This window comes from Hylobates moloch, unplaced genomic scaffold (assembly GCF_009828535.3).
Source record: "Hylobates moloch isolate HMO894 unplaced genomic scaffold, HMol_V3 SCAFFOLD_5, whole genome shotgun sequence".
Lineage (NCBI taxonomy): Eukaryota > Metazoa > Chordata > Mammalia > Primates > Hylobatidae > Hylobates > Hylobates moloch.
This window is the reverse complement of record NW_026652280.1, coordinates 33,928,486-33,951,496: the sequence shown is the minus strand read 5'-3', so window position 1 is coordinate 33,951,496 and position 23,011 is coordinate 33,928,486.

Genomic DNA, 23,011 nt, shown 5'->3' with positions numbered 1-23,011 from the left:
TACAGGACCATATGCAAATTGCACTGGTTGCAGGTCCATGAAGCCAACCCTGAGTCAATTTTATGACCATCCTCATTTGAGGGAACTCATGCTCTGTATTCTGCCCAAGGTCATAATGCAATGAAGTAGGGTGGGATGGGAGGGAGGACCAAGACTCAAACTCAGTCATCTGCCTCCAGAGCCTCATCTTTACCACTTCCCTAGGCTGTCCCTTATTCCACCAAACCTGACTGCCTCCCCTCAGGATGATCAGTGCTGCACCACATGGTATGGTGGAAAAACAAAAGAGAATACACGGCCCAACCTACAGCTTCATGCTAACTGGCTACCAACTGGCTTCATGACCTTGGCAAGTCACTACTTTTCTAAGCTTTATCCTAACTTACCACATGGAGGTGCTACAGAGAAAAACCCATGGGGTCATAAAGGTACAATTCTAGCAAAGCCTTTAGTGTCTAGTGGGAGAGCCTTACTAAGGAGATCCCAGATCTCTCTGCCATCTCCTCCTTTCCCAGGCTTTTCCCCACCCCTCTGGGCAACTGACTGAATGTCCAAGAGGACAGTGTGCATGCTCTACCATCAAATTGTTCTATGGCCACATAGTAAGAAAGGGACAAGGTTGGATCCATTCACCACTCAGAGCTATAATATTTTCTGGGTCTGTGTACAACTACTTTGACTTTGTCATCTTAATTCCAATGGGGTTTTTCTTTCCCCTCTATCTTTTCAGTCCAACTGGCTCATGCTCTCCATTCATGATCCAGAAGGAATCTCCCAATTGAGCCTAACCAATGTTTTCTAAATGAATATCATTGAGGAAAATTCTGACAATGCTTTTTTCTGAAATCAATTGATCAGACTGGCCCATTAATAAGCATTGACTTGAAGGGACTCCAAGTCTGTAGCACGATGAAGCAACACCGTGGTGATCCTCAATCTTTAAGTCTTTTCAGCTGAACTATGGTGACTTACACTTCCTTGGACAAGATTTCAAGCATTTTCTTTGGTCTTATCCAGGAAGCATCTGCTTAGGCAGGACTGGCTGAAAGATCTGAATGGTCAGAGCCTTTGGCATTGGCCATTCTGTCGGGTGAGGGCATGTATGGTTGTGCATGATGCCCAGAGGTCTCCTTCTTTCTGGGATCTAAGTCCCACTCTAGGAGTCCTCATTCACTTCCCAGATTAAGCCAAAAATATGCAAACTCCACCAGACCTTCAGTTCCAAACCTCAAAGAAGCTTATTTCATAAAATATCAAAAGGCCATGGATAAGCCATACAATGGTAAATAGATATGAACATTAAAGGAGATAGTGTGTGTGAAGTGCCCAGCACAGTGTCTAATACACAATAGGTGTTCAACTAATGTCAGTCCTTAATGAAAATGTCATCTCTCTTGGAGAGGGTTAGTGAGCAGAGTGATTTGTCACTCATTCCTTATGGAGACTGGAGGATATGTGCCCTGGATAGGGATAGTATGAGGGCATTGGATACCCTGATGAAGGTGGAAGATGATCTAAAAAGGAATTTGAAGCAGGGCAAGGAGGCAGGGGCAAAGATTACAGAAAACTGAAAAGCCACTTCACCTACTGTGTGGCTTTTCCATGCATGAGCTCTGGCCTCACCCCAACGATGGAGTTAGCATAGGGGTCTTTGGTGTGATGTGAAAAACACTTTCACTCCCATACTCACTTCAGCTGCTCTACCCTCTGCAGAGACTTGAAACATGACTGTGATGGGGCAGAGAAGTTGGTCTTTCCTTGAGAAACTCAGACCCTTGCAAGAGATCAGAAGATACAAAATTTCACTCAGGCTCTTTCAAAGAATTCTCCTCTCTTTGTATCTTAAGGCCAAAAGCCTTCTGCTTCATCATGGTAAAATGCAGACACTTGTGTGCTTTCTTCAAAGCAAACACTCCCCGCTGATGGATTCAAACATTCTGACTGAACTCATTCAAATTCCCATCAGTTTAGCCAATTGATGTCATCTCAAATATCTGTCAGCACAACCAGCCAAGTCGATTAGACACCTGGTCTTTTTAGTTAGCTAACTTGTTATTTCCAAAAACAAAAATAAAAAATCAAGATAAAAATAACCCATCAATTTAGTTAGCAACTGACTGATAGATTCTATCAAAAAAGTACATTTTGTCAAACAATTTTGCTTTTTTTTCACTGAATCTACTGAATCAATCAGTTGTTGGGATGGGGTGGTATTGAGCAGATGTGTCAGCTTGCTGAACAAGCAGGGAGGGGAACATCACAAATGAATCATCACAAAGATTCCATCAGAATGGCCACTGCTCAATCATTCACAACAGTGAGAAATGGAATCCTGATAAGCGTACAACAGGTGATCCCCAATCACAGCAATTTTGTGCTTTGAAGAGCATTTTTCTATTCTTTCTAGAAATTTGCTCTTCCTGTCTCTTGTTGGTCCATAATTGATAAGAACATGGGTGTGGTTTCCCAGAGAGTGGTCTGATCTTTGTCCTAGATTAACCATTGACAATCAACAAGCAGATGACAGAGTCACTGAAAACTGGGAGTTCGCTGCATATACTGGGGTCTCTTGAATAGTGTATTACATTGAATTAATTCTGAAAGATGTGAGTTCTACCCAAGACCACAGAGTTATGATAAATTCAGTGGTTGATGTAGTCTCTAGGGTTACAATCGGGGTATTTCTTTGTCAAAACTGAAACCATTATAACTGGCCTTTTCTATTCTGTTCCCTCTGCCTTTACTCTTTTTAAACCCTCGGCTCTCATCCCCTCTCATACAGCCCCTCCCAGGATGCCCAGAATCCTGACACTGTGCCAGAGCTCTCCTGGTGGAGGAATCATCTAATAGACTAAGTCACCCTAAAGAGTCATTGACTTGATGTGCTACCTCTTACCAGGGGTGCTTGTTTTTCAACAGAAGATAGCTGAAGTGGTCTATGCTTACCCCAAAGGAGTGAGTCACTAATGGTATAATTTCAGATGCCAGGTAACTGGAGAGGGTCTAAGAGTCAGAAGACATGCTTTTAACAAAACCATGTATTTGAAGAACAATCTTACTTAGAGAACCAGAACATATTTACTTTCAAATGTCTTCATATATAATTAAGTGGCTCACTTTTGTTGGATTCAAATTTTCCATTGGTCAGATTTTCTCCTGGTCACAGACACTTCTGCAACAGGAATAAGCTGATTATTTATTACTAGTCACTCACACCTATAATTCACTTTTCCAATTTTTCTCTGTTGCCTATATAGTGCCATTTTGTCAATCCCCATGGTTTATTGACTGAGTTTTGATGGCTGGGGTAAACAAATTACTTCAAGAATGAATATGATGCAAAAAGGTCATTTCTCACTGCCTTCTAAATGATGAAACTGGTGTGAGGGCCAATTAATCCTAATGTCAGGAAGCCATTCACCATCATGTTACCATAGCCCATCCCATCAGCAGCATAACTTTGTATGGTATATAATATTTACCATTTTAAAATTCTAAGTAAATATCTGACAATATCGAGATCAAATGATTTAGCAGTTAAAATACTCCAAATCATGCAGTCTACTCCTTTAAAGCCCATTGAAAATATAGCTCAGAGAAACAACCCTGCTTTATAAATGCATCAGGAACGTCAGTAACAAATGGGTCCACATTCTTATGTTACATCAGAGGATACGTATGGGGTCTAGTGAAACTCTGCACAGTCAGAACCAAGCATGTGCCTACTTTAGTGGTCTCCAAATTTCTTTACTGTGCAATTCCATTAGAAAAATATTTTTGGGCAGTCATCCCCAATATGTTTGTTTAAATATAAATTACATATGTGTACATACATCAGCTAATATGTCAAGGCACAATACACACTTAGGTGAGGGTCATCTTTAATGACAATGAATGTAAATCCTTGTTTAAAGTAGACTTCACAGTTTTGGCATTTTGGAGGGCCTATTCTTATCGTGGCTGATTAGATTATCATTGCCTTTACAACGTAGATGGTGATGAGCTCATAATCAGAATGAAGGAATCTATAGCCCTACCACTTTCGTATAAATTATTTCGGCTTCTATTAGTCTTCTTTGCAAGAGTCTGATTAATCTGAGTGTCAATTTTGTGTACATCCTTCCACACAATGAGCCTTCCACTCTTCCCCGCAGTGATCATCATCATAATACAATATTGATAACCAATAGGAAGCACTAATCCAGGCAATCTGGCTCCAGAGCCTGCACGAGCAACCACCAACATCTTAACTTTGCAATGCTGATCTTCACGCACAGTAGACAAGGACCACATGTGACAGGTAACAACTTGAAAGACAATCCTAGCCAGGCTAGTAAAGCTTAATTTCCTTCTTAACCTTCGAATAAAAATATACATAAAAGTTCTAATATTTTCTACCCATGCACTGATGGACCGTCTCATGTACCCCTCAGGGCAAACTCCCCACTTTGGGGACCACTGGTTTTAGTTCACCTTAAAATATAACCACCTCTGGAGAAGAGGGTGAAGATGCCCACTGAGACAAATCAGACTTTATGTTCTGCCAGGAGTTTTGACCTCCCGGGGGCACCAGGAAGCATTAAACAGTCTTAAATGAGAGGTGATGCGATTCAATGATTAGATGATTATTCCGGTTGCCATAAGAAGAATGGACTGTGGAGGATGCACAGATAGCAGGAGAAATAATAATGGTCTGAGTTAAGGTTGCAGCCTTGAAACTGGAGAGAAGTGGGCAGAATCACAAAATATTAAAGATTTGGTTATTAATTAAACTTGGCCAAGGTTAAACAGCTGGTAGGCAGCAGAGCTGAATTTAGATCCCAGGTCTCCTCATTCCCAGTGCAATGATTTTTCTTCTGATTTGCCATGTCAGAGAACACCTGGTCCTTCCATTTTATCCTCTCCCAGAAAGATAGGTTATCAGGAGCCTAGCATGGAACAGCAGCCTGCAGTCTTCAGAAGGGTGATGAAGGAAGGCTACAGGAGAGGAAATGCACCACCTTTTCCAGATACATTTATCTTTGCAGGATCCATGAGACCACTACATGAAAATCTGTTTTCGGGGTATTGAGTTCCATATTGAAATAACACATTTCCCACCGACAACAAACAGAAACTCCAAGTAACTATTCAAGTCCAGACTTTAATAAAACCATAACCCATCCAGCTGGAGGGGGGGGGGAGGTGATGAGGAAGTATCAAGTTGGGGGAAGGAGAAACAGCTCCTTTTAATCACTCCCACTAGGGAACCCTCATCTCTCCCAGGCTGTTTGAAATCCTTACTCCTTTATGCTAAAAAGTTACCTCCTCCAAAAATTCCTTTCTAATTATTCCATCCCTCCCCTCCTCTCCCCTGCCCCAATCTCATGTAACACTATCTGGTTCCTTTCTTATGGCATCTATCAGAGTTCAGCATAGGAAACAGAAATCACTGCAGGTATTTTAAGCAGAAAAAGATTTAATAGAGAGATATAAGGGCTTACAAAATTTGGGGCAGGGTTGCAGGAGGGAGCTCTAGAGGTGGGTTGGAAATTACTCCTGGAACTCTGCAAAACTGATCTACCATAGGAGCCACTACCTCCAAGGCCACCACTGAAACTATTGCATTCAAGAATCCACCACTGTATTCTAGGAATCAGTCAGCCACAATCATGACGCCACTGTAGCTACTGCTTCTCAAACCCTGTAAAGCTGGTGGCTGAGCACTGAATGGCAAGAAAACATCATATGCCCATGACCTTACTTTCAACAGAAAATAGCCAAAAAGAGCAGGAAAAAATCTTTTGTTTCACTCTCACCTTCTAAATTTTACCTAAATGCCTATAACTGACAAAGTCTAATTAAAAAAAAAAACAAAAAACAAAAAAAAAAAAACACTGGCTGCAAGGAATGCTAAGAAATCTAATTTTTAGTTATCTAGCCTCTCGGGTATAGTAAGGTACACTAGAAGGAGGATTGAGCAAGCCAGACTCAGGTTCCACCGCAGGAATTTTCCACATAATATATCCTATGCTGTTTTTATGTGTCTGATCATCCCTCAGTTCCTGGAGGGCAGGAATCATGTATTTCCCATCCTCAAGGCTACAGACATTGCAAATGAGAGGTTCTTGCTAAGGATAGACAAATAATTAAATGATGGAGAACTTCGACTGTTTTAATATTTTCTTACTTTGCTTTCTGATTTTTTTTTCATGCATTTAAGTGTTGTCTCTGCATTCAATCTCTCTGAAGGCAATGTTGGTTAAGTACTTCTTGGGTATGTCCCCAAGGGGTGGCCAGAGGGTTTGGTTTGTACGTTCTTCAATTAGTGGGTTGTGTCTTCAAAACCAATCCCCAGTCAGGGTTTTTTCCCCTAGAGATATTTATGCCCCGTAAGACTCAACCAATAGGAGACTAACTTCCTGCAAAATTGTGAAACCAACAGATCTTTCTTACATGGTCTGTCATCCCATTTTGTCAGCAGACTACCTCCAAATTTATAGGCAAGTGCCGTCTACACTATTCTACATGGAATGCTAGGAGGATTAAATAAGATATAACATAGGTACCAGTACCTACCACATAGTAAGTACTCAGCAAATATTAGTTACTTCCTTTCACCAAGAACCTTTTCCTCCATAAAAAGTATACCTTTTTTGGGTTCCTGCTAGGAGACCACCTTATCTGATTCTTAAAGAGCTATTAATGGCTAATGTATCAGTTATCATCTATCAAGGTGTGACAAATTGCCCCAGGTGTGACAAATTGCCCAAACTTAGCAACACAAAATGATAAACATGTATTATCTTCTTAATGTCTCTGGACAGGAATCCATGAGGAGCATAACTGGGTTTTTCTGGCTGAGGCTCTCTAATGAGACTGCAGTCAAGATGTCAGTCAGGGCTGCTGTCACCTGAAGGCTTGACTGGGGCTGGAGGATCCACTCTCAAAGTTGCTCACTTACATGACTGGCAAGTTGATGACAAGAGCTCTCAGTTCCCCTGTAAGGAGCACCATAAGGCTGCTTGTGTGTTGTCATAACACGGCAGCAGTTTCCCCCAGAGCAAGTGACACAAGAGTGCCTCTCAGTCCTTGAAACAACCAAAAGATTCTCTCCAATGCCTCCATTCTCTACTCCTACCCTACAGTGGGGACTGCTATGACCCCATTCCTGGGCATTAACAGTTACTTTCTGGTTTCCGTTAGAGTACGATGAATTTTTTTTTGTTCACCGTTGAATCCCCTGTGACTGATATAGAATAGGTGCTCACCAAACACCGTCGAATGAACACTATCTGGTACAGGATGTGCTACAGAGAAATTGGTGCTTTAGAAAGATGAACCTTCCAAATATTTACTTCAGCAGTTCCACTCTCATTAAATCCCTGATGGTTGGAGTCTTTAGCACTTGTGAACAACCCCAGAAAAGATGAAAGGTGAAAACTGACACTTGTTGATACCTACTATATAGAGTACACTGGGCCCTCTGTGTGTTGCCTTACAAGGCAGTTCTCACCATCCCTGCCTCATGGATAAGGAGGATTCTGTGCCCAACATGGCTCCGGAGTAAGTAGAAGAGCTGTAATTTGGCTCTTGGGTCCATGCTCTTTTTGTTCCAACTGCTATGACCGTCCCAGTGGGTTTTGCTCATCAACACTCACCTCCTTTTAGAAAACTTATCTTCAGAGATTTCACAACAAGCTCAATTTACTTTCCAGTGATGTCCAGACAAATTCCATCGTTTCAGAGTTTTGGCTGTTTAAATATAACCAACTTATCTGTGCCATTACCTCAGTCAAGTTTCAGAGGATTTAGACAACAAGCATCTTGGCAAATGCATTCCAGCCACTTCCAGCATGCAGACATCCCTTAATGCTCAACTAATGCAACTCTAAGTAGCTTCTTTGAGAAGTAGCTTCTTTGGGAATGTAATGAAAGCTCATTTTGTAAATCTGGTTAGATGTGAGGGGGGGCATGGAATAAAACTGGAATTTGCAAAGTTCTTCCTTCATGCCAGGTCCCCTCTGCATTTCCTCCTTGGGTAGCTGGTCCAGAGGATGTCTACTTCAAAGTCCAGCTGCTTTGCCAGGAGCCACAGGGCAATGGAAAAGAAGAGCCCCAATGTTGCTTCTCAGGGAAGATTGTTGCTTCATCCTACGCAGGATTCCTGGAGGAAGGAAGGCAGGAGGGGAAGAAGCCCCACCAGGGAGTCTTTGGAGGCTCGCAGGCTGTTGCCTCCTTAATGGCTCAGGAGCATCCACCTGTCTCCCTGTCTCCCTGCTCCCATCTCCTCTTTAGGCTTGTTTGGCTACCTTCTTGGCACATCCCTTCCTGCCATCATGCCTACTGTTCCTACACTCTGGCTTCATTTTCTCTTCTCTCCTCTCCTTCTTTACCCCATTTTCTCCTTATTCTCCTTCCTTTCTTTCTTGTATCTATCTAAAACTTTCCAATCCTTTCACTCTTTCCTTCCTTTGTGCCAATCACAACTACATTTCCCTTCTCACTACCTCCACAAAATGTCCCTTTCCACTCCAGGTGCGGCTTTTTATGTCTTTTCTTCTTTGGTAATGTGCAGTTATTATTCAACTACTTATGGTTTTTACTAGAGCTCTCCATTAAGGCATCCACCACCCACTGCCAGCATTCCTCATTGGAGTTTATAGCAAGACTCCATGAGGGTGCTACAATTAAAGCCTCCTAAGTTTGGTTCACCTCAACCTAAGTCCAGAGGACCCATGCTTCTGTTCCCATCAGGGTTGGGCAAATCAATAACCCATCTGTCTCTCCTCTCTACTCTCTTGTGTGAGTTTACAAAGCAAAGGTGAGCATTTCACTTAGTTGTTTCAATAACTGAGTAAGACTCCATTTCCAAAGGTGATACACTTTTATTTCTGAAATTGTATACCACCTATAACTAGATTCCTCAGGAGCATGCCATTGCTTCGACGCTGAGCAGGTTGCTTAGGAAGCAGTGATTTAAATTCCACTGGCCAAGACACAAGCTGAAAAAGACTGAGGTGCTTGCCACTTCCTTTCATCTGGAGATGCAGGATGCAAATGGCATTTAATTAAAGTCATAAATCTAGTTTTTGTTTAGTTGGTTTTGCTGTTGCTAAATCTAATCTGATTTTGCTTGCTTACTGAATGCTTTGACCACTAAGCAAAAATTGTAAAATAAATGAAGATAGTTTCCAGCCCCTCTCCCACCATCCCCTCTCCCTTCTTATAGCTGTCTGCACCCCAGCACTGCCCCATTACACCCCTGAGAAGCCTGTGTGCAGACCTGAGTGAGCACAGGAATCACCTAAGGTGTTATTCAAAATACAGATTGTTATGGGGGTGGGGCTGAGAGCCTGCATTTCTAACAAGCTCCCAGGTAAAGCTGATGCTGAACCCTCACTCACCTGGAGTAGCAAGGGCCTGAGATGTGTGCAGACAGAGCATAGACACAAAGATCTAGGTCAGGGGTTCTCAATCCTGGCTGAACATTACCATCACCTAGGAAGCTTTTAAAAATTCCAGTGCCCAGGTTACACCAATTAAGTCAGAATCTCTGAGGAAGGGACCCAGTCATCAGCATTTTTTAAAGCTCCCTAGATAAAGATGACTGTGTGCTGTCAAGATTGAGGATCTCAGCTCTCAGGGCTTCAAGGAAGGAGTGTTCACATCCAGCTGAAAGGGAAGGGGAAGGCATTCTAGAAACAAGGCTGTAACTGAACTAAAAGGAACCCCTGTCTCATGGTAGGTTTCAGCTCTTGTCAATAGACCAGCAGGAGGCATATGTTGGGAATGGTAGGCTTTGCAAAACTCTGTAATTCCATCACCCCATGGAATTCCAGACTGGCCTAGCATGGCCAGACACATCCATTGATGGTCTTCTTTCATCTAGAGGTTTGTTTTGCTCTAACCCTGGTCTTCCCCAACACCCATAGATCACCAATGAGGTGGGAGCATCACTACCTACTACCTGTCAGTCTTTCACCAAGTCAGGATAAAAGCATGACTTAGGGTATTCTTGTATAGAAAATGTGTGCTGAAAGCCAGTTTTAAAGCACTGTAGGTTTACTGCCTGCGATGACCCTAAAACACATTTTGCCATGATGAGAAACACCATGTTAGGCACAGAGGATTGGCACACCCAGGTGCTGCACTAGGAGAACTAGGGACCATCAGCTGGTGCTTAAGAAGACCTGAGATTCAACACCAGCCCATTAAGCATTTTCCCTACCCTCACCAAACACCAGCCTCCTCCCATTCCAAACACCCCCATTCTGACTGCAAGTTATCCTTTTCCCCACCAGGAATACCTTTAATAGTCATCTGACTCTGAGCTTTACCTGAGTAAGAAGCTCTTGGGACAGCACCTGATAGGATCTGTCCCAATTTCTACCCCCTCCCAGGGACAGCCCTTCCTCTTGACTCCAAAGCCACGTTGTTCTTAGAAAATAAACATCTGTGCAGGAAAAGGGGATCAAGGTTCTGTTGAAAACGAAGAAGTTAGCTCAAGGGCCTAAAGGACATGCCACACTGCGCCCTTACAGAGGTCAAGTGCAGGAGAAGTGCATCCTCACCAAAAGGAAGGAGAAGGTCTACATACCAGCCCAGCTTGCACACAAGAAGATCCAGCTTCACACCATGGCACAGCACCTGAAAGGAGACGTGTGTTTGTACACATTGAATCCAAAGACAAAAAGCTTAAGCTACATAAGGCCCAGCTCTAGAGAGAAGAATCAAGGACTCACATGCCCACAGTCACTGGATGAGGGAGAGAACCTTAGGGAAGAGTCCAGGGCCCGACACAAGGAGGTTGGGAATGCTGTTGAGCAAAGGAGGCTGAGACAGTCTTAGCTCCTGTGTCAACTCACTGTGTGGCCCGTGTGGCAGGTACCCTCGCATCTCTGACCCTGCAAAACAAGAAGAGCACCATCTATAGCTTACCCCTCATCATGAGATTGATTGAGGAAATAAATTCAGTTTGAGGAAGGAAAGTGCTTTGTAACATATAAAATACCATGCGCATGGTGACTTCAAACAGTACAGAATTTGTAAAGTTCATAGTCTGCAATCTTCAGTGAATACTTCACTCGTTCATCAAATATTTATTGAGCACCTATTGTGTGCAAGAAGCTATACTTCAAGAAAACAAGGAAATTGCCCATAAGGGGCTCCCATCTGTCTCCTAGAGATGAGACATATACATAAACAGCAATGACAGATAGCTGAGGCCTGGAAAAGGAAAGATGAAGAGCTCTCAAGCAGTTGCGGCTGCTCCCAGCTTCCATTTAAAGGTGTTTACCCAGAGATCTTCCAGCCTAAGGTCAATAGAGAGAACTGCCCAGAGCTCAGTGGGAAAGAGCAAGGATGGCTCAGACTCTGTGGGCTGGCAAGATAAGCAAATCAGCTGGTCAGAATATTATGTGCCCATGACATTCCAACATGGCAAATTTAACTTCTTAGACCATGCAGAATAGCATTTAAACTCCTTACCCATCTCTCTACTGCCTGAATCCACTTTTGATTGGGGTTCTTGGACAATGGCCCTGAAGATGCTCAGCCACACCCACATGAATACATCACTCACAGCACAAGCATGAACAATTAAAATCGCTAATGTTTATTAGCTACTTAAAATGTGCTAGGGACTGCACTAAGCAACTTGCATGCATTATTTCTTCTGAAACAATCTTATGAGGTAGGCACTATTATTGTCCTCACCTCACAGATGGGATGAGAAGACCAAGACACAGAGAGGTTACGGGGCTTCCCCAAGGATGCACAGCTAAGTAGGTGGGTAGTATGGTTTGGCTCTGTGTCCCCACCCAAATATCATTTGGAATTTTAATCCTCATATTCCCCATATGTCAAAGTCGGACCCAGTGGGAGGTGACTGGATCATGGGGGCAGTTTCCCTATGCTGTTCTCATGATAGTGAGTGAGTTTTCACAAGGTCTGATAGTTTTATAAGTGTTTGGCAAGTTCCTCCTCACACACTCTCTCTCTCCTGCTGCTATGTGACAAGGTCCAAGTTTGCTTCCCCTTCTCCTTCTGCCATGACTGTAAGTTTCCTCAGGTCTCCCTGGCATTGTGGAAATGTGTCAATTAAACCTCTTTCCTTTATAAATTACCCAGTCTTTGGCAGTTTTTTTTTGGTGAGACAGAGTCTCACTCTGTCGCCCAGGCTGGAGTGCAGTGGCGCAATCTCAGCTCACTGCAAGCTCTGCCTCCCAGGTCCACACCATTCTCCTGCCTCAGCCTCCTGAGTAGCTGGGACTACAGGCACCCGCCACCACGCCCAGCTAATTTTTTGTATTTTTAGTAGAGATGGGGTTTTGCCGTGGTCTTGATCTCCTGACCTCGTGATCCACTCGCCTCAGCCTCCCAAAGTGCTGGGATTACAGGCGTGAGCCACCGCGCCTGGCCGGCAGTTTTTTTATAACATTATGAAAACAGACTAATACAGTAAATTGGTACCAAGATAGTGGGACACTGCTATAAAGATACTTGAAAATGTGGAAGCAAGTTGGGAACCGGGTAACAGGCAGAGGTTGGAAGAGTTTGGAGAGCTCAGAAGAAGATAGAAAGATGTGGGAAAGTTTGGAACTTCCTAAAGACTTGTTGAATGATTTTGACCAAAATGCTGATAGTGATATGGACAATGAAGTCCAGGCAGAGGTGGTCTCAAATGGAGATGAGCAACTTGTTGGGAACTGGAGTAAAGGTCACTCTTGCTATGCTTTAGCAAAGAGACTGGTGGCATTTTGCCACCTCCCTAGAGATCTGTGGAACTTTGAACTTGAGAGAGATGATTTAGGATATCTGGCAGAAGAAATTTCTAAGCAGCAAAGCATTCAAGAGGTGACCTTGGTGCTCCTAAGAGGATTCAATTTTATGCATTAACAGAGAGATTGTTTGAAATTGGAACTTACATTTAAAAGAGAAGCAGAGCATAAAAGTTGGGAAAATTTGCAGCCTGACGATGTGATGGAAAGAAAAACTCATTTTCTGGGGAGAAATTCAAGCTGGCTGCAGAAATTTGTCTAACCAGAAGCCAAATGTTAATCGCCAAGACAATGGGGAAGATTACTCCAAGGCATGTCAGAGACCTTTGCAGCAGCCCCTACCATCCTGGGCCCAGAGGCCTAGGAAGAAAAAAATGGGCTGGCCCAGGGCCCCACTGCTGCCCTGTGCAGCCTCGGGACTTGGTACCCTGCATCCTAGCCATGGCTAAAAGGGGCCAGTGTACAGTTTAGGCCATTGCTTCAGAGGGTGCAAGCCCCAACCCATGGCGGCTTCCATGTGGTGTTGAGCCTGCAGGTGCACAGAAGTCAAGGATTGAGGTTTGGGAACCTCCACTTAGATTTCAGAGGATGTATGAAATGCCGGGATGTCCAGGCAAAAGTTTGCTGCGGGGTTAGAGACCTCATAGAGAACCTCTGCTAGGGCAGTGCAGAAGGGAAACATGAGGTTGGAGCCCCGGCACAGAGTCCCCACTGGAGCACTGCCTAGTGGAGCTGTGAGAAGAGGACCACCGTACTCCAGACCGCAGAATGGTAAATCCACTGACAGCTTGCACCCTGCACCTGGAAGAGCCACAGACACTCAACACCGGCCTGCAAAAGCAGCAGGAGGAGAGCTGTACCCTGCAAAGCCACAGAAGCAGAGCTGCCTGAGTCTGTGGGAGCCCACCTCTTGCATCAGCATGACCTGGATGTGAGTCATGGAGTCAAAGGAGATTATTTTTGAGATTTAAGATTTAATGACTGCATCACTGGATTTTGTACTTGCATGGGGCCTGTAGCCCTTTGTTTTGGCCAATTTCTCCCATCTGAAATGGGCACATTTATCCAATGCCTCCTGCACCCCCACTGTATCTTGGAAGTAACTAACTTGCCTTTTTTTTTTTTTTTTTTTTTTTTTTGAGACAGAGTTTGCTCTGTCACCCAGGCTGGAGTACACTGGCACTATCTTGGCTCACTGCAACCTCCACCTCCCGGGTTCAAGAGATTCTTCTGTCTCAGCCTCCCAGTAGCTGGGACTACAAGTGTGTGCCACCACACCCTACTAATTTTTGTATTTTTAGTAGAGACAGGGTTTCACCACACTGGCCAGTTTGGTCTCAAACTTCCGACGTCAAGTGATCCACCCGACTCAGCCTCTCAAAGTGCTGGGATTACAGGCGTGGGCCGCCGCACCCGGCCATTTGCTTTTGATTTTACTGGCTCATAGGTGGAAGGGACTTGCCTTGCCTCGGATGAAACTTTGGACTTTGACTTTCAAGTTAATGCTGGAATAAGTTAAGACTTTGGGGGACTGTTGCTAAGGCACAATTTTGTTTTGAAATGTATAAAGAACATAATATCTGGGAGGGGCCAGGGGCAGAATGATATGGTTTGGCTCTGTGTCTGCACCTGAATATCATCTCAAATTGTAATCCCGGTAATCCCCACATGTTGAGGGCAGGACCCAGGGCAAGGTGACTGGATCATGGGAGCGGTTTCCCCCCATGCTGTTCTCGTGATAGTGAGTGAGTTCTCACAAGACCTGATGGTTTTATAAGTGTTTGGCAAGTTCCTGCTCCACACCATCTCTCTCTTCTGCCACCATTTGAGAAGGTCCGAGTTTGCTTCCCCTTCGCATTCTGCCATGACCGTAAGTTTCTTGAGGCCTCTGCAGCAATGTGGAAGTGTGAGTCAATTAAATTTCTTTTTTTTTTTTTAATAAATCACCCAGTCTCAGGTAGTTCTTTATAGCAGTATGAGAATGGACTATTACAGTGGGGGAGCCAGGATTTGAATCCAGGTATTCTGTCTCCACTGTGCCACCACTATCTAATAACACTAAAATTAACTACCTAGAGCCACCTCGGGGCAGCTCATGTATATAAGTATGTGTGCATGTGTGCATGTGTGTCTGTGTAGGGGTGTGTGTGTGTGTGTGTGTGTGTGTGTGTGTATGAAAGAGAGAGAGAGACTACTGCATTGTGAAATAGTCCACCACACAAGCCACAGCAGAGGTCACCATGCTCATAAGAGGCCAGGAAGGCACCATGGCCATGTTAGGGGCGGGTGTGTGAGCAGGATGTGTGTGAGTAAAGGAGATCAATATTCATGCATGTGGAACTGAACTGGAGGTAACTGTGGGACCTGAGGAGGCTGCCTGCCCAGAACAGTGGCACGTGCTGCAGAGAAGCTGAAAATTGTCTTGGGCACAGGTGGAGCGCCCCTGGGTAGAACCGTGGGAGACTGAGAACAGTTGCTATCTTCAGAGCTTCTTAACTTCTCCCCCTAAGTAGCCTCAAGTGATGGGGAGAATTGACACATCACCCCTAGGTAGTAGGAGGGCACAGCCTGAAGCAGGCACCTGCAGACTCTACATTGCTTCCCTTTATATTTTATTTTAATAATATAAAGAGTTGCATTTGACTCTTTTATAAGCCATGTTTGCTTAAATATACAACTATTATTCTATATTAGTTCATATCAAGCCCAATCAGCATTCCAGAAAACTGTGCTTCTCAGTGCCCTGGGCATTGACTACCCTGGCGCAGAGTTTCATGCCCAGTTCCAGGAGCGAAGGACTCAGACATGGAGCACCTCAGAAGGTTTTTGAGCAGTGGCACGACCAAGTCATGTTTTAAGATAATTTACCCATCACCAGTGGCAAAGTGGAGAAAAACTGCGGAGACTGAAGTGAGGGAAATCAGCTAGAAGGTGACCTGCACTGGGGAGGGCCTGGCTCAAAGGGAGATAATGGGCTGATCCAGACTGAGAGCTCTGAAGGAGAACTCGATGGCTGAATAATTGCAATTTGATGGAATGCAAGAGGCAATAAATAAATTGCCATTTATTTATGGGATGAGAGGGCTCAATATGTGGAACATTGAAGGGTCACCCCACTTTAGAAGTGTCACATAAGGGCTGGGCACAGTGGCTCACACCTGTAATCCTAGCACTTTGGAAGGCCAAGGTGGGCGGATTGCCTGAGCTCAGGAGTTTGAGACCAGTCTGGGCAACATGGTGAAAACCCGTCTCTACTAAAATACAAAAAATTAGCTGGGCATGGTGGTGTGCACCTGTAGTCCCAGCTACTCAGGAGGCTGAGGCAGGAGAATTGCTTGAACCTGGGAGGTGGAGGTTGCAGGGAGCCGAGATTGCGCCACTGCACTGTAGCCTGGGCAACAGTGGAGACTCCATCTAAAAAAAAGAAAAAAGTGTCACATAAGAAGGGTGTGGCGATCTCCTATAAGATTCTTCCAAACACAAGCTAAGGAGGAGCATCAAAAGAGGTCAAGTGGTCTGCTCTCTCCCCCACCTCATCTCACAGCCACTGCAGGCTCCTCAGAGCTTTTCTGCTGGAGGCCAGAATTCCCCTGCCAGGCTCTGGTTAGATTCTCAGCTGCAGAACCCCAGCCCTGGCCCTGCAGCAGAAACCAGAAAGATGATAAAGCCCCTGGCCCACTGGCCACCAGCCATCTCTAACCCCAGCCAGTCCTCAGAGGACCCAGAGGAGGTGGTGCTGCCTCTGACTCCTGCCCCACCCAGCCTGACCCGCTGGCCCCAGTGAGTCAGTCTCCTCTCAGCCAAGATCAGACTTACTTACCAAGTTGGAGCTGCCAAGAAAACTCTGAGCCACCCCTAATAAAAGCCGGCACTCAGCCAGGCTCTTATACAACCCAGCCCTGAGCAAGGCACCTCTCAGCCCAGCTACTGGACTGTTTACCTGCCCTCTCTTCTTAGTGCCCAGGTGTCTCCTGGATTCCTCCCCACCTGATCTCCCTGATATGTGATCCACCAGTCCAGGGGCCTCATCTGTCCCCATTCTGGCAGCCTGACCAAACATCCGTCTAGCCCCACACACCTGATTTTTCACCTTCACAGTCTACCAACTCAGGGATGAGTGAAGCCAGTGCTCCCAGGGACCCAGCCTGACTCACTCAGCGAGGTCCTTTCAGAATGATGCTGTCACTGAGATCCTGGTAGCAAGATGGCAGAGAGTCTGGGGGCTGTGTTTGGTGAACCAGACTGAAGGACAATCAAGCAGACTGCCCTAGAAAAATGAAGGCTTAGGATCAACCTCTAAAGTGCTCTTAGGTGGGAAAAGGAGTCCCTGTATCCTGTGCAGGTATAATGGACAGAACTGGAAACAGCAAAGAGAAAAAGTCCCAGGGACTTGATGTCAGCTCCACAGATACAGGGTTTCTAGTAAGCAGGGCCGTTCTCCACAAGAACGACCTGCCTCATGGGAAAGGGACCCCAGCCAGGAGAAGCTAGGTATCCAGCGGTGTTAGAGAATGGATTCCTTCATCATTTGAGAGGGGACATCCCTCTTGGTTCTAAGGTTGTAGAAATTTATGGAAACTCTCCTTGCATCAATTGCAAGGTCTTAGGCAAAATATATCAATCCAACTAATGTTCTGGAGAACCTGCTAATCACTTTTACTTCTCCAGAGCTGCTGTGGCCTCAATAACTGAGTTGGTGAGAAGATGAAGTAAGGCCAGGCACAATGGCTCACACCTGTAATCCCAGCACTTTGGGAGGCCCAGGCTGGTGGATTACCTGAGGTCAGGAGTTCAGGACCAGCCTGGCCAACATAGTGAAACCGCATCTCTACAAAAAATGCAAAAATTAGTCAGGCGTGGTGGCGGGTGCCTGTAATCCCAGCTACTCGGGAGGCTGAGACAGGAGAATTGCTTGAACCCAGGAGGAAGAGGTTGCAGTGAGCCGAGATTGCACCATTGCACTCCAGGCTGGGTGACAGCGAAACTCTGTCTCAGAAAAAAAAAAGAAGAAGTAAATGGGGCCATTTGAGATTCATCCCCAGATGATCAGGGGACTGGTATACTTAAACCCAGGAGACCAGGGATAGGGAGAGAGCTTTGACTCTGCACTAATTCACACCAACAACTCAAGAAACCCCTTTGAGCATGGGCCCCTTACATCCCAGGGCAGCAGGAGCATACGAAATAGGCACAGCCCCTCTTCACTGGGCATGGGCATGTTTCTGCAATTCTACTGGAGACAGATGATCCTTAGGAGAAAATAATCAGGAGAAGAATTTCAAAATTAGTACAATAGAGCAGGAGCCACACTTTTTCTAACCACTGGAAGAATTTGGGTCCAAACTTAGACACTAAGGACTCCTCACAGTCTGGTTCTCACACCCTAGTTTTGTCTTTGATTGCCTGCTGACATCTCTCCCATGCTGCAGCACAGTCCACGCTGGGGCTTGCTTGCCCAAACCACGTATTTTCTCAGGCATTTCTCTGGAGTGTGCTCCTCTTTCTCACCTGCTTAGCCAAGTCCTGACATGGAAGCTGAGCCCAGTCTCCCCAGGGCTGGGAGGGCAGGGCAGCTGCTCTGTGCTCTCTGCACCGCCCTCTTGCCCTCTGCCCTTGTGCCTCCTGCTCAGGAAACAGTGCCTGCTCACTGCTCCTCCTGGCCACTCGAATGTGAGCCCTTTGCAGGCAAGGCCTGGACCTTCCAGCTCTGATCCCTCCAGGGTAGCCCACAGGCATATGGTAGATATTCGACAAGGAGGGTTCTTACAAAAAGGATGGAGGAGCCGGTCTGTTTTGGGAGCCCCTTGCCTGACATTTGAGGCCTGGTTTTTGGAGAGACATGGGACTGATCCAAACAGCCCTCTCTGTCCATATTTCTGAAGGAGAAGAGGAGGTGTGGGCAGCCAAGGAGAGTCTGAGCGCGCCAAGCAGATCATTATGTGTTCTTGGAAGCAGGTTTAATGGACTGGCGCTGAGCTGAGCTGGGAACGGGCTGAGGCCCTCAGCCGGGACGTGGCTCGGGCAGGGATTTCACATCCAGTTCTAACAAGTGGCGACGCCTTATGGAAACTTTTGAAAGCTGTTACATTTCAGACCAGCCAGCTTGTACTTCATCTGGCTGCTCTCACCCTCTCTCCCTTCAATTTCGGAGCATGAGAAGAGGGGAAAGTAAGATCACTAAGCGCCTACTATGTGCCAGGAACCAAGTCAGCAATTTCACTGTCCTGAGAATCCTACGTTGCCCTTCGGAGACATGGAGGCCCACGCAGCCCCGAGTGGCAGAGCAGGGAGGCAGGAGCAGCCCCACCTTACAGCCTGTGCTCCTTCCAGATGCGGAGACCTGCTCTCCACAGGGCCATTGGTGCTGCATGTCTCGCCCCTACCCCAAAGCCAAAATTCCCCATTGTAACAGGATAAACATTCCCGTGGCAAAGGAATGCTGTATTCCCTAGAGGAGGTGCAAGGCCCTGTTCCTGCAGAGGATACGTAGACTTGAGAAACACAACACTGGGCTGAGGCCCTGGACCCAGGCGCTCAAGGGCCAGCCACTCGGCTGTGCATGGCCCAGCCAGGCAGTCAGAGTAACGGAGAGCGCAGAGGGGAACTGGGTCTAACCTTGACTCTGCAGCAAACTGCTCATTTTCTGGGTCCTGCAAATGTCACAGTGAGGTGAGCTTGCTCTGGAAAATGCGGAGAGCAACATACACATGAGAAACAATTCCTATTTTGCTTTTCAAGGACATGATTTATCTGAAAATGGACATATTGTCTGCATACAGAAGGGACTCAAAGGTGGAGTACCTTTTCGGAGAGTACCCTAGAAAGAACTTCCCTTGTGCAATAATAATAACAAAGGGATTTTTAGGTGTAAGGCTTTCTGCTGGGTGGTATAAATGCAGAAATTCACAAGGTAATGGCCCCTGTTCTTAAGGGGATTATAAAGTAGACACATTTTTTTCATCAAAAGAAATATAAAAATCTTTAAATTCTTATGGTTAGGAAACAATTTCTGAGTATACCCATTCTCAACTCCTACCTGTATACTTCCACCCCACCACTTAAAAGCACACTATATTTCCTTGATTATATGATGTATATTATTTTCATATTTTAACATTTCTAACATCAGGATGCATCTTGCAATTATGAATGGAAGAATTTTCTTCTTTCTTTATGATACATAAAATAGTGATCAATCTTACAGCTGATAACATCTTAAATTCCATGAAATATGTTTAGGAAAAACCTTTATCATTACCACTTTTCAGCTAGACTTGTAATAGATTTCACAGCCACTGAATTTAACACAAGGCCTTTCCGGAACATTTCTAGTTCATCCAGTTGTATAGTGTCATGCAGATTCTGTGTCTGGATATCTGATTGCCCCTGCTTACTTTTCATATGGTTGGCTTGGCGGGAAATTTTTACCAAGGGCCAGGGATGCTGTATCACCTCTTGGCCACCAGAGGGAGAGAGCGCATTGGAGAGGAACAGGTTCTGGGGCTTGTCGGATTTCACTGTCTCCTAAACGTTTCCAGCATGCCCCCTCTATGGCAGTGTGCCCACCCCTTACTGAAACCCTACCTACAGGGTCAGAATACAAGGAAAGGCCTCCATTCCGGAGTGATGGCAGCATCAGGGTTAGTTAGATCTGAATGACATTTGCAGACCTACACAAAAATTCAGTGGTCTAATGAGCTCCTCCTGGGAATGAGAATGGTGCTAGACACGACAGGCTGTTCCGCCTGCAGAAAATGCATGGCTGGTGGGTGGCCCCACGCTGTTCTGAAACCACCAGAGATCCCTGAGATCCACAGGGATTTGTAAAGTTATGCAGAGAAGTGTTCCCTATCTAGCAGTCACCTGTAGCCTTGCCCACAATCTCTGCCTCCCCCCTCCCTCTCTTCCTTCCACATTTATTTATTGAACCCTTACTACATGCCACGCACTGTGCCAGGAGCTGGGGATGAAGCAATAGACAGAACAGAGGAGGACACCGTCCTCATGAAACCTAATTTCTGGTGGGGAGATAGAAACCATACAAATAAATATACAAATCTGCTATAAGGAAAAATACCTGGTCCCATGAGAGTATGTGACAGGAGAACATGGTGGGTGGATCTGTGAGGGTTTATTTAGCAAGTGATCATTGAGACAAGGCCTGGCAGAAGTGTAGGGGTTGACCAGGAAGAGTGAAGGAAAGGTCTTCACGCCAATGAACCAGCACTTGCAGAGGCCCTGAGGTGGAAAGTGTTCAACACCTTACAAGCACTAAAAGGAGGCCAGCATGGGGCCCAGAGTCATGGAGCCAGAAAGCAAGGGACTCACTAAAGCACAGTGGCAGCTCAGAGCCTTGCACACCTTGTCAAAGAGGTGGTTTTCCATCTGAAACCATCGATGGTCTTTAAGCAGGATCCCACATGAGATTAATATGGCAAGTCTTCCCTGCAGGGCATGGCTTGGAGGAGAAAGCTGGGAAAAAGTAGGGATATCCAAATGAAAGTCATTGAAGATGTGGTAAGAGGTGATGGTGGCTAACTGGTGACCATGAACGTGAAGGCATATTTTTTAGAGACAGAATTGTTGAATTTAAAGAGTAAGGAGAAGGGAGCACTAAATGTGACTCCTGAGTTTTCTGAAGGAACGGCTTGGAAGGGGAAGACAACTTTTCCTTGGGTGGTCACCTGTGAGGGAGGATAGGATTTGGGAAGGAAACATTATGAGTTGTTTTGGCAAATTAAGGTACTTGGAACGTCTATATGTGAGTGTAAAGTAGACAACTAAATCTATTAATCCAGTGCTCAAAACTGGGCTGGAAATGTGAGATTTGAGGGTCATTGGCATGGAGATGGAATACGAAGCCATGCTGAGGGCTGATGTCACCTGGGTAGGAGCACCAGGGCTGAGAAGAGGGCCCAGAACAGGGGTCTGCAAAATGCTCCTGTTACACGAAGAAGAGCCACTGAAAGACAGTGTGAAGGAGCAACCAGAGAGGGGATAAGGTATAAAGGCCAAAGAGTGTGTCAAAGAGGGTGATCAACTCTCAAAACACCACTGAGCAGCCTGGTGGGATGGGGACTGAAAGTGGACTTGCCATGGAGGCCTTAGAGACCACAGCAAAGGCAGCCGTAGCAGAAAGCAGACTGAGCTGGACTAAAGAGAGAAAAGGGAAGTACCCAGTGTTCACCTGAGGACAGCAATCCAACTTACAGTGAAAGCAGTCTACTCGGTTATTACCCCTGTTCTCTAGCCATGTTCAGTTGTTTGGTGAAATCATGGAAAAGTTAGGCATTTGGGTTTATCCTGGCTGGAATTTCACCATACAAGCATGAGGGAGGGAGATAGGAGCAAGAGAGTTGGAGGAAGTAACATAAGGGGCCATGAAGTTAAGTTGGTCAAGGAGAGAAGGGAAGACAGGTGGTTGTGGGAGCTGAAGGGCTGTCAGAGGGGTCACCTGAGCAGGTAAGCCAAACGTACAAGAGGAAGTGGCCAGAGGAGAGATCTGACTTTTGAGATTTCCAGTGTTTGTGATATTAAGCCCATGCTGGGACTGTGGAAATCGGTTGCTGAAAAGGGGAGACGAAAAGGTCCACTGGAGATGAGAAGGACAAGGATCTGAGAAGCCAGAGAATAGGATGATGAGTTATCTGCCTGGACATTGAAGCTGCTTAAAGTTACTGGAGGGGGATGAAGATGATTAGTAGGAGCACTTCAAGTCTTCCCTGAATGATAGAGTGACCAGAGAGTCAGTAACACAGCAGTGGGCAGTTGGAGAGGATGGTATGGCCATTTGGGATAAGCCTCAAAGAAGAAGGGTTTCTGCCCAAGCAAGGTGAGTGGTGCTCAGAAGAAATCGTGGAGAGTAAGAATTCCTCTCATTAGGAGCAGGAGAGGTAATAGCCTAGCGAAATGGAACTAATGCAAAATTAGAAAGGGGACTTTATCCCCTTTTGAAGGGAACCCTGCAATCCTTGAGCGGTGTCTAGAATGATGACTATACGGAATGGTAGTACCCATGTTAGGGATCTGTGATCCCTGTCCTGAGAGAGACTGTCCTACACTGAAGGGATGCAGCATGGAACACGGAGCAATGGGGAAAGCTCTAGGTCATACTGAGGGGAGACTGCATGCAGGTCCAAAACCACCTCTCAAATAAAAAGATATAACTAAGCTGGAGGAGGCTAAGGAAGAATGGCACAAATGGCTGGATGGGAAGGAGAGAGTACAGCACTACAAAGGGGAAGCCAGAC